Source organism: Camelus ferus, chromosome 12 (genome assembly GCF_009834535.1).
Source record: "Camelus ferus isolate YT-003-E chromosome 12, BCGSAC_Cfer_1.0, whole genome shotgun sequence".
Lineage (NCBI taxonomy): Eukaryota > Metazoa > Chordata > Mammalia > Artiodactyla > Camelidae > Camelus > Camelus ferus.
In genome coordinates this window covers 56,384,124-56,393,750 of record NC_045707.1, presented here as the reverse complement: position 1 = coordinate 56,393,750, position 9,627 = coordinate 56,384,124, and the positions used below count along the sequence as shown (strand labels likewise).

The window sequence follows — 9,627 nt, the reverse complement described above, 5'->3', positions numbered from 1 at the left end:
AAGCACCTAGCTATCTAGGGCCAGTATCCTGTCCTTTCTTAATCTGAGTCCCCTCAGAGTGCACCATTGTGAATGGTTGCAGAGGCTGGGCTGCAGGCTTGTCTTCATGGAGGTGGGGCAGGGGACAGCCGCTGATGACTTGATGGTTTCAGCATTCTTTGTTTACTGATATGGTTTGCAGTATTTACTGTTCACAGCTCAAATGCATTTACTTCACAGGATAATAGGCAAGAATTGTTATTTTTTTGTTTTCTTCATTGTTAAAACATAATTGCATTTTTAAAAAAGATTTTGATGCCCAACTGAATATGTCATCTGGTAACAAAATTTTGAGAAACTCTAAAAAAAGCTATTTCAGCTAATTTAGGAAAAATAATAACAAAAATTGAAGTCATTTTAGGAGGATTAAGTGTTTGGACAGAGGGGGAAGAAAACCTTTGCTGTTTTGGGCACAAATAGACACATTTGGTTGTTCTGCCTTGTATATGTATTTGGGGAATTATTTGAAAGCTAACTGCATTTCATACTGGTAATTTTAAAATATAGAGCTAATTGCGTATTTCTAACTGCAGAGATTTCTAACACATACGTGTGTTTCCAAAAATAAGTATTTTTTTCTTCTGAAATAAGTATCTCTACAGTCATGACTTTTGAGGTGAGTCTACATAATGCAAATCAAAAAAGTGATATGATTTTTTAAAAAAAATCAGAGCATGGATAAGCTTATCAGGTTCATTTATTGTTTTTTAGGAAGGCCTGAGGTAATATAAGGTCATCAAATGCCTAGAGAAAAAGAAGAATGCTGTTACTGGGGAAAAGGTCACAGAAAAGGAAAATGTAAAGATGAATGTTACCTACTTTTATACTTTTGAAAACAGCCAGCCTGGGCATCCACCAACAACAAAATTCTTTAATTATTCTTAGAAAAGAGATGACAGGGAGGGTCATGTTTAAGTAGAATCTATCAGCAAAAGACAACAATCCTCAATTCTCCCTGAAAACAACTCAGCAAGATGTAGTCTTGAAGCCATCCTGTATGGCCACATCACCATGGTAACCTCCAGCTCAGGCTGGATGTTGTCTGCAGAGCAGTAAGAACATTCCTTTAAAGAGAGAAGAATGCATGTAGGTCAAACACACACACGCGCACACACACGCAAATACGATGCAAGAGATTCATTTATGGGGCAGCACAAGCTGCACGTTGTAGGCATGCAACATTTGACAATAAAACCTTTCTAAGTCTTTTATTATAGGAGACACGCAATAATTTAACCCCAGCTACTGAAGCTGGGAGCACCACTAATATGGCAAGAAAGAAATACTCAAATAAAGTGTGAGTAATAGGGTTTTTTTTTTTCCTGGCTACGTAATTCAGAAATTGGTTTTCCCCACCTAAAACTAAGGTGGGAGAAATCTCATTTCTTCTCCTCTGGAGATACAAAACATCTTTTTTGGAAGCCATGCACATTTATTACCAGGCATTACTGTGTAAAGCATTAGTCAAATATATTTGCACATAAAAAAGATGCACTTCACTCACTGTTAACAATAATACATGTATCTATGTGAGAAATAAGCATGGGCAAAAATAGTTAGAAATAGTAATATCAAACACTTTTATAATACTTATTACTTAATGGACACTTTACATATATTCACTTTCTTAATTCTTTCATCAACCCTGTATTATAGGTGCTATTATTTTCCCTCTTTATGAATGAAGAACTAAAACACAAATAGGTGAAGTAATTTTTTCAAGGCCACACACCTAATCAGTGACTGATCTAGAATTCAAACCTAGTTTGGCTCCAGAGTCTGTATTCTTAACCACTATGATAAGACTATATTACCAGGCAGAATTCCTTTTTCTTTAGGTAGAAATAATAAAATGTGTCAAGTCTGCTGTTGTGTTAGTTACCTATTGTTGCATCACAAATGCAGTGATAAATAAGTGTTTATTATCTCAAAGTTTCTGTGAGTCAGGAATTCAGGAGCAGTTGGGCTGATTGGTCCTGACTCAGGGTTTCTTATGAGGTAGCAATTAAAGTCTTAGTGAGGCTGCAGTCACCTGAAGACTCGGCTGGGGCTGAAAAACCTGCTTCCAAAATGGCTCATTTTCATAGCTGTTAGTAGAAGGTATCAGCTTCCTATCACTGGGATTTCAGCATCTAGCAGGTTGGTTAGCCTTACCAAATGGCAGCTGGCATCTCCAGAGTGAGTTTCCCCCAGAAGAGACAGCAAAGCAGAAGCCACATTGTCACGTACCATCGCTTCAGACATAATCTGTTGGTCACGCAGAATGCCACACACAAAGGCATGAACATCAGGAGCAGGGGGTCCCAGGGAACCATCCAGGAGACAGCCAATCATAGCTGTAATTTGAATTTCTTTGATTAATGTAAAGCAAGACTGGGACAAAAGCAAAACAAGTGAGGCGTGTATAGGGTAAAATGTAAGGAGGCTCCATTCTCAGGGGCAGTCGCTGCACTTGTGTGACCCAGAGAAGGAGTACTTCTGTATATTTTGCTTCCTAGGCATCTTTCTTACTTCACCCTAAGACCAGCCTTGGTACAAAGGATAAACACATTTCTTTAATTTACTGTTTTTTCAATTACTTATTACTGTGGTTCACCCCCTCAGGAGCTTCCCGGGTGAGATCCTAAAGGGTCCCTGGTACAGAAAGAACAAGGAGAGATGGAAGAAAGAGGCAGCCACTCCAGATTGGTGGGTGGCGGGTTTAGTAAGCAGGGAAACTTACATAGGGTGCCACAAGCAGATCTCAGCTCCACTCCACCTGCCAGAATCTTAAAAGTTTATACAGAGGACTTAATGCAGTTCAGTCAGGCACAAGGTCCACATGGTCTCAACAACACGCCGCTCTCAAGGCTGCATTCTTGAAACTGGCTCCCACTGTGGGGGTGGTGGGGAGAATGTACATTCCAAGGACGGGGGGAGCTGTGGGTGCCTCCAGTTACCTGGGTCCAGCTTGTGGGTCAAGCTATGGTCACACCCTCTCCATGACCTCCTCCAAAAATTACAAGGTCAGAGTCATCACTCACTTACCTAGTGGAGTGTTTATCTTATAATTTTTTTCTCTTTTAATTTTAAAGATATTAAGCCTACATACGTTCTTGTCATGATTTTTCACGGTGAGTTTTACCTTTAACACTCGGTGTTTCTAATAGTCATAGATCTGTAACCTGTTTTAGAGGACTAGAATGGAAATTCTGTTTGAAAAGTGATCTTAACCTGGAGCCCTATGGGCTTGCTCCATAAACTCTAATATTGTGATATTTGAGTTACATTTATGCCAGTTTTTCTGGGGGAGAGGTTCATGATCTTAAACTCAAAAAGTTAAAATTACTTCTCCATCACAAGTTATAGCATCATTTTTTCAGACTTTGCAGTGTTTGCTCTCATTTGTCCTACAAAACTCTGTAATCATTTTTAAATGCAAAAACATGACCTTCATTACTAATTGTTGCTTGGAAATAAGAATGAGAACTAAATTTAATTTCTTGAATTTTATTTCACTGAATTTTATGAAAAAGAGATCTACATAACAAAAAAAAATTAAGTCCACTTAACATCTGTTTTTGTGATGTAAATAATAGTATAAAATAAAGACAACACCAAAAAGTAATTTATCCCTACTCTAACATATAAATTTCTTTTTTAACCCATTTTCTTGTGGTCTAGCTGCACATAATAAATACCAATAGCAATGTATTTGTTTTGTTTTTCACTTTTATCTTAAATATTTATCTGTGTTACACACTAAACACCTCTCTAGGCACTATTACCACACAATCCTTATAAGTATCATTTCACATCTTGTTCATCTTGTTTTCAAAAGCTTTTTATTTCAGAAAATTACAATCATGTAAATGTAGAGATATTGGTATAGTAAACCCTTTGTACCATCACCCAGCTTTGACAATCATCAATCACCTAATCAAACCTAAATCAGAAGTTATTTTGCAGAGATGTGTTTTTATCTCTTCAAACTTCATTAAATGAGATTAGATCTTAAACATGCAACTGAAGTTTTTAAAGCATTTCACAACTCCATGAGATTCTTTCACTGTTTTTCTGCAACATATGAAGTAGCCTACATCAATTTGGAAGGATACTTTCCATGGACAGAACTGACAACAGAGATGAGAACAAACCAAATGTCTTTGAGTTGCCCAAGACACTGGACTGCATTAGAAAATTCTAGGCTGATATATATTTAAACAGATGCAAAAGCATATTAAAAGAGATTGAAAATGACCCAAAATTGAAAAACAGCAAAGCCTCAAGAATAATCAAATAATAATTATTTGTTTATTTTTTTAATTGCTTCTTTGTTAAAAAAAAAAAAAGAAGGTAATTTTTAAAGAAGAATGTTCAAAGTTTGAGAAATGATAAATCTGGAGGAAAAAAAGAAAGAAACAAAATGTATTTTGTTATCTGAGACCTGGGGAGAGGAGCTATTGACTGCTGAGTTCAATTAAATTTCAGAGAAGAAAGTCAGAATTAGCAAATCCTTAACAAGCCACTCTGTCAGGAAGTTAATTTTTGATTAAATAACATGATTATAGAGTGAGGGAACTTAATTCATAAGGAGATATTGGAAAATATCCAAATATATTACTTATTTCTAAGAATTAAAGAAGAATTCAAAATAGCATAAAATGATATTTTAAACAGCATTCAGATAACAACTTGAAACTTGATAGCAGCTAGTGATCTCTGGTTAATAGTTAAATATTAAATATTAGCATGGGTTTGGCAAGTAATTCATACTAATATATTTTTTAAATTTTTGTTTAAAATATGGGTAAAAGTCTCCATTGTTCTGTGATTTGAACACATATAAAATTGGTAACAATGAAGCCCACACTCCACAGAGTTGATAGCAGTAGTGAAAAGAAAACTGGACTAAGTATTAAAGATTTAGAGTCTAGCTTCAGCTCTTTCTCTAAATGCTTATATCTTTAGGCCTCAAAATCTTTTATGAAAAAAGTATTGAGCTGAACTAAGTTAAATAGATGATTAAGCTAAAATTAAAAATAAGAGGATTCTCTAACATATGCAGTATAAAAGGATCATAATTAAATGTAAATGGTAGTTCTTTTTAAGTTTCTATTTTCAGAACAGAATTATAGAAAAGCTCCATAATAACAAAAGTATTAGCTGTGCTGAACTTATATTCAGACAGGGGTGAAAAAAAGGGTATGTTATTATAAAATAATGTTACTGTGTAACATCACCCAGGTAGGCTTTATTCCAAAGCATAAAAATGAAACTACATGCTCCACATAACAGAAGCCATTCTAGTGATCAAATCTGTACTAACACTACTTAATATACATTTTGTTGTAATTCCAATTAATATTCTCCATTTGGGAGGCAACACTTAATGAGCCCAGTTATTGAACTTTTGAGAAGCAGTTGTGACTGGCCTGGATTATTTGATACACTCAGGGACAAGGTCTATTTCATTACAGATCTGAGTAGGAAACAGAAAATACTCTAGATGTCAAAGTGTGGTCTCTGGTTTGACAATTGGAGAACTTCTTATACATTGATATTCTTGGATCCTACCCCTATGCCTAATAAATCAGAAGTTCTGGGAGTGCAGCCAGGTGATCTGTGTTTTAACAAGTCCACCAGGTCACTCTGAGGCACACTAAAGTTTAAGAACCACCGCTGGAGATATTTCACATAAGAATAAATTAAATAAGGGTTAGGGGCTTACAGAATCATTGAGAAGACCACAGGAGCAAGCTCTGAGCTGGGCCTCCAGAAATGAAGAACAGGATAGAATTGACCCACTAGGGAATTATCACCTCTCGGTCCACTACGCGAACAACAAATGTCAAGAACATATGGTGTAGCTGCAGAGGCTTCAGGATGCTGAGATTCAGAAGCCACCATTGTTGCTTCCATATATGTACCTTTCAATACCAGAAGTTGGAGAGTGAAGCCTGAGAAGCAGCAGCAGAAAGACCTCACATCTTCATGACTGTTTCTCACAGAATAACAGTCAAAGAAGACAAGAACATTGCTTCTCCCTCCCAAGTCTCACACCAGGGCACGAGCTTGAGAGATTCCCTCAGTGCCACCAGAAACATGGCTACATGGGTATAGCTTAGTGCTGCCACTGGCATCCAATGGACAGCATAGTTCAATCACTACCTGGACGCAATCCATACTGTTTTGAAGTATGTAACTAGTATTATCATTTGGCTTGTGTTGAAACACAATTTAAGAAATACTGAGGAAACAAAGGTTTAGAAGCAGTTATTTAAAAGGAATCATGACTCATTTGTTACATGTCATTATCAAGTTTTATGAATTTGCATATTCATTGGTGTAACTGAACTAGTTAAAATAATGCCCGCTATACCTTGGGAAAACACACCTCAGCAATGTATATAAAGATGACAGATAGATGACTGATTGGTATATAAATGAATAGATGGCAATAACTTATATTTCTATAATATAGTACTTTCCTCTTTATACGTTTTAATTGAGGTAAGTAGAGTGTAATGTATGCATTTTCATATGAAGAAACTGAGTCTCAAAATTATAAATTTCCACATGTTCATAGCTGGATAATAAGGTAAAAGAATGTAAGTTTTGTAATTCCTAAACCATTGTTTATTCCAGTCCACTTTAATGCCCTGTCTATACATCCCCTGAGAATTCTTGTAGCAGCCACACAGCATGACAGAAGAAAATGGGTACTGAGCGCTAGGGACAGGAAAATAGTTTGAATGCAGGGCAAACAGAAACAAAGCAAGGGCTTAGAGAGGAGTTTTAAATAACAGATCAAATCCAGATGAAAATATTGCAAGTCTAATACAATTCCAGGTATACTTGTATTTTGGTCAAGACAGGCTTACCTATGGTGAGGTAAGAAATAACCTCAACATCTCAGTGATTTAAAACCATAGGGGTTTATTTCTTGCTCCACTGAGGGATGTATGGGGACCCTTATCTGGCGTATCTTCATTCAGGAACTACAGCCGATGAAGTAGCCATTAACTGTAATTCAGCAGATCATAAAGGCAGAGTAAAAGCACACTCTAGAGTCTCTTAATTGGTATTTAAATGACACACATCACTACTGCTCTCACCTCATTGACCAGGATACATCACATGGTCTCACCCAACTACAGTGGAGCTAAGACGTGCAATCCTATCACATGCTTGCAAGGTGGAAAGAAAGCTATGAACACTTGGGAAATAGCATGAATATCTACCACAGTGTCAAAGCCAAATTAATAAAGGACATTTTTATCAAGAGTTTGGAACTGAAGGTCGAAGACAGCCAATTAGGATAGATGAAACAATGTTGATATAAACTTGGTATCTGTGAGTAACCATTTTTCCACTATGGTTATGGAGAAGTAGAAGAAGCCAGTCTACAAAGAGAAAAAAAAAAAAAAAAGTGAGGCAGATGTTTAGAGCAAAACAGAGAAAAGAGACAGATTGTAGATTGTAGCCCTGGTGGCTTTCCTGATCCTCTCTCTAGTGATTTGAGAGCCCTAGGTGCCCTTGAGTTCCATTGGATAACCCAATATCTAACATTTAAAGTTGTTATTTTTCCTAAATTCTTTCAAATTGATTTCTGTTTGCAATCAACAGAATATTAATTAAGGCAAAATACTAAGTAATACTTTAATACTTCTCTATCAAATAAAATACAATATAGAGCCTAACACAATATTCTGAAGTAGTTTCTCACATTAGTGAGCCTTACTTTGTTTTCCTGGGATTCAACATACTGGTGTTTGTTTGTTTGTTTTGTATATATATTTTATTGAAGTGTAGTCAGTTTATAATGTGTGGATACAACATACTGTTACAGAAAATTATTTTGAATTTAGAATTACTATCACAATATTAGAGAAAGGAAGATAACAGTATAAAGAATTTGGATGTTTTTCTCAAAGTTAAAAAGTTGAATCCCATTAATCTAAGTGGACTTCAGTGAAAATAAATTGTAAATTTTAAAGTTTTTTCTGAAACAGAAGCAAGCAAACAAAAATCTATGAGATTTTCAACAATCAATTAACTCTTAGATAAAATGTAAAATATTAAAATAAAATTCATATTTTTAAAATAAAATTCATAGTTGTTCAGAGAGCAAATTATTAGAATGTATAATGATATTCAGACAGAAATGGAAGACAAAACTTTAAAGATTGTTCAAATCAAGCAAACAAAAACAAAATGTTCAAATTCAGAACGAAATGTAAATTACTTCTACCAGAAAAAGTAGACTATGAAAGAGAAAGTTTCTAAAGTTCTTAACATGATTCTTCCAGGAATATTTCATATCAGCTATATATGACCTTGAGTGCAATTGTCATATTTCCATACATTCTCAAGTTGCAAAGTAACAATTATGGGACACAGCCCTTCTTTGGTCAACTTCGTAATCAAGAAAATAATTTGATTCATACTGTGAAAAAATTAGACAATCATGAATAAAGGCTGTCAGGTTGCCCAAACTGTCAGTTTGGTTTAAACATTTCTGAAAAGATGAAGTAATTTGACCAGAACTGCCAAAAATATGCCAACTACTTTAGTGCATGCTTGAATAAACACAAAATAATATTTGGATATACTGATTAAAGATAAGGTTTTATGATATATTTATAAAATTTCATTCAGAAATGTTTTCTTTTAGTAGGATAACCAGTAATGCTTTTTAAATATCAAATACTGGAATCTATTTATTAGAAAATACAATATAAATAAGAGTATGATATTTTTCTCACAAAGGTTAAGTTTGGTAACCTGAACACATATTGCCTATAATAAGATTGTGATTTAATCATTATATATTCATGTAAAATCCCTCTAATTCTCAGGAGCAAAATATACTTGTCCACACACAGTATTTTACAATATTTTTCTTTTCTATTTACATAGGTTATAATGATTGTGATTTTCTTATCATTCATAATCTCTAGTCTCAGCTAGGACAAACACTGTCCAGCCATAAACATTAGCAGACAGAGACCCAGAGGTAAGTTGCTATCTGCAACATGGTGGTATTGATTTTTTTTAAAAATAGTTGAGTGTCTGCTCGGTGCCAGACATTGTTTTAAATGCTTGGGATTCAGCTGGGAAGATGACAGGCAAGGTCTTTACTTTAGTAAATGTTAATAACTAGTTAGAAAGATATTTTAAAACAAACAAAAATATGTGACATAAGTACTATGAAGAAAAGTTAAATCACATAAAATGGCAGAAATATAATGCACTGATGTCCCTGGATAAATCGGATATTCCAACAATCTCTTTTAATTTCATCTCATAACCTCAATATTACAGTGTTTATTTATAAATAATTTTGTTATGTGTACACAGTAATAACTCTTTCTCCACACAAAACCATAGCTTAAAAATATATTAACATTAGCTTGGTTTTTCCTCAAAATGGATCAACAGCAGCTTTTTTATATCCTTTTTACAAAATGGAGGAAATGAGCCTCAGGGACCTTAGCGGGCTGGCCCAGGGCTATGTAACACAGACGTAAGTGCACTGAAGAAAATTTTATTGAAATTCTTTGATATGTCAGGCACACGATGGATATTATGACAACGAATATGGCA

At 34.9% G+C, this 9,627-nt stretch overlaps 1 protein-coding gene across 2 annotated transcripts in view; it reads right to left on the bottom strand.

Annotated features, from left to right (window-relative positions):
• Positions 1 to 720: 720 nt before the first annotated feature.
• The window catches only part of CCDC59 (coiled-coil domain containing 59), a 41,014-nt gene continuing 32,107 nt past the window's right edge, over positions 721 to 9,627 (bottom strand). The window contains exons 4-5 of one of the 2 annotated variants that reach the window (XR_004324861.1): positions 2,194 to 2,375; positions 721 to 1,103 (exon numbers count right to left, since the gene is read on the bottom strand). The gene's annotated coding sequence lies outside the window, so the exon portion shown is untranslated. The remainder of the gene's footprint in view (positions 1,104 to 2,193; positions 2,376 to 9,627) is intronic. The other variant, XR_004324860.1, reaches the window with a different exon arrangement.